At 40.7% G+C, this 2,747-nt stretch overlaps 1 long non-coding RNA gene across 1 annotated transcript; it reads left to right on the plus strand.

The window, feature by feature from the left end:
- The first annotated feature begins 613 nt into the window (after positions 1 to 613).
- Positions 614 to 2,747, plus strand: LOC122561232. Its single transcript, XR_006314952.1, has 2 exons — positions 614 to 862; positions 1,865 to 2,747. It is a non-coding gene; the product is annotated as an uncharacterized LOC122561232 (long non-coding RNA).

Consider the following 2,747-nt stretch of genomic DNA (forward strand, 5'->3'; position numbering starts at 1 on the left):
TTTTTCATTTTTGTTAAATAATGGTATTTTCTTAACACAGGCTGGTGCTTTGTATCCTCCCGTTTAAATACGTTTTATTTCGACCGCCTCTCAATCTACACCAAAAAACCCCGATGATAAACCTTCATTCTGAGAGAGAAAACGTTTTATTTCCTTCTGCAATGATGGAATCTTATGGTACAGCATGTTGTTGCAGTTGGTTGGACTCAATATGTTTTTCTGAGTTAACACCTAAACTTCGTGTTTGTTTCACGTCATCTAACATACAAACACACACACAGACATTCACCACTGTTAAAGGCCAGTCACAATCCCAATTCAGACACACTTTTAAAGAAGTTAACGTCCATCAGGCAGTAAAGATGTTGCTAGTGTGAATGCCATCGACTTATCCCTCTCCAAGAAAATGCGTTAATATCGTGGATGTGGTGTTGCACACTTGGTAGTTATTTTTTTAAAAAGAGAGGCAGATCCTTCGTTTGTCAGTGGATTTGGGTGGTTACGTGACTACTTCGGCTCAATTAATTTTTATCCACGGTCCCGGGTTTAATCTTTCAGCTTTGAAGCCAGTTTCTTGACCAACTGCCGCCAAAGTGAGACAGAATCCTGTTAATTAATAAGCTTCAGGTTATATGTGGAGTAGTTACATTGGAGCGCAGAATGTATATATAACCTTGTACCTGTGATTCCTCCAGATTGTATTTCATTGCTTTCAGAATAGATACTATTTTTATAACAATCAAAGAAACCGAAAAGCAAACAATAACATGAATCTGAAGAAGATGTCTCTCAATCATTAACGCAAATAATTAGAAGCTTGGAGTTGATCAAACCAAGAAAATATCTGAGTCCTGCCGCAAAGGTAAACGCTTGCCAAGAATGTTTAATCGCCTGTTTATGCTTTCCGTGATATTTTGATGGTCAGTTTTGTGTACACAACAGAACACATTCATCCTCTTTTTCAAAGGAACAATTTGCATAACCAAGATAGCTTAGAAACTTGAAAAGCTTTTAAAAATTGAAACCCCAATTGTCTGATCTGTCGTTTAACGTTAATGAGCAAATGGAAAGGTGCAATTCAATTCTCTAATAGAATACCGCACCATTGTCAATGAGTAATCTTCCCCGGACACTGTTATGTTCCACCAATTATTTACTTTAACCGTGTTTCATAAGGACTCTTTCAGTTAAAATTAGTTAATCATAATTTCCTGAGACACGCGGTAAGCAATGTGAAACTTATTGGAAACTAGTTTACGAACAAGGCCATCATAAATCTCGTTAAACAATAAAAGTAACAACCTCGTGATATATCTGATGTTTGGCAGATTACGTTAGAAAAAAAACTCACCACAAAATACAGGTTTTTTCTCAAGAGTGTAGACAAAATTCCTATCAATGTGTTCGCTTTCAAAAATACAGCCAACTGTCTTCCACTGGTGATAAAGGTGATTTAGTATTTCATAACTGAAACCTTTTATGACCGCTAATCTGATCTCTTGACGCAGAGCCTTATGTTCCTGCTGTCTTTGCAGCTTCGACTTTTTGACTGCTCGTTCCCAACATATTTGTGTTTAAAGTGAAAGAAAGAATCAAGAATGATAGTGGATTCACCTCCCCTCCCCCCCCCCCCCCCCCACTCCCCCCCAGACATGAACTATGACAATGTATTGCTACTGAGAGTAAATGAAACTATACTGAAAATTGTAAGAAGGTGAATTGCTCTCGCACAGATCACTATCACTGATAGGGTTGGAATTGTCCAATGCAGTGTTCTGAAATATAAACAAATCCTGATAGCCTGCGGGCGATGGGCAGATTTTATTTCGGGTTGTAACTGACTGATGAATTACTCGTAACCCAGATGCCTTTTGGCCATCTCAGACACCGTAAGCCTTCACGGGAGATCGGTGGACAAGCGGGTGACGTCATGGCCTGTTTCCGACTGTATGGGAGTGAGATGGGAGTCTCGGAACATTTCCTCTGAGAGGACCTCGGGGACCCAAATACACTCAAAACGAAGTCAACTCTGTGATTGTTGAACTCTATACTGTGAGAGACAGCATCGGGCATCCTAAGGAAGAGAACTGGAACCATTGTCCCTGAGCAAACTGTGCTGTCAGGGAAAAGGGCAAACACGGAAGTATCCTGGAAGCCGAGTTTGGGATATGGATATTTACCCGGAACCTTGAGGAACGGAGTAGCCCAATCACAGCCGGTCAAACACTGGACAAAGTGGGCACATTTCCTTGGAGAAACTTTAAAACAGAGACAAGGATTTCGATGTTGAGCAATTTCAGATCTTCTCTCACAAAAAAACTCAAACTTTTCTGTAATCTTTACGGTACATTTAAAGTGGAGACTGGTTACGTTTATGATTCTAATAACCACCCCCCCCCCCCCCAGTAAATGAACGAAGGGACGCTGACTACTGATTAGAAACAGTTTCTAACGTGCAGATATTTGATCAAAAACACATGTTAGCCATACAACAGAGACAGAAAAATCAAAACCTCTTCTGTCTGTCTTTAAGCAAGACATCGTCACTCGGGAGAATGTTATTTCTGCTTCACGTAGTCCCTGTTCATCGCCGGTCTCGTAAATCCCTCGTTAAACGTGCACGATTGGGCGAGACGGAGAGTATAGTCAATTCCTCCCATGAAAACCTCCGCTAACCTTTCCCTGGATCGGGTGTCGATCTATTCGATCCGTTGGTTTACTTTGACCGGAGTAAAGGCCAAAACGTC

The sequence above is a fragment of the Chiloscyllium plagiosum genome, chromosome 22, assembly GCF_004010195.1.
Source record: "Chiloscyllium plagiosum isolate BGI_BamShark_2017 chromosome 22, ASM401019v2, whole genome shotgun sequence".
Classification (NCBI taxonomy): Eukaryota; Metazoa; Chordata; class Chondrichthyes; order Orectolobiformes; family Hemiscylliidae; genus Chiloscyllium; species Chiloscyllium plagiosum.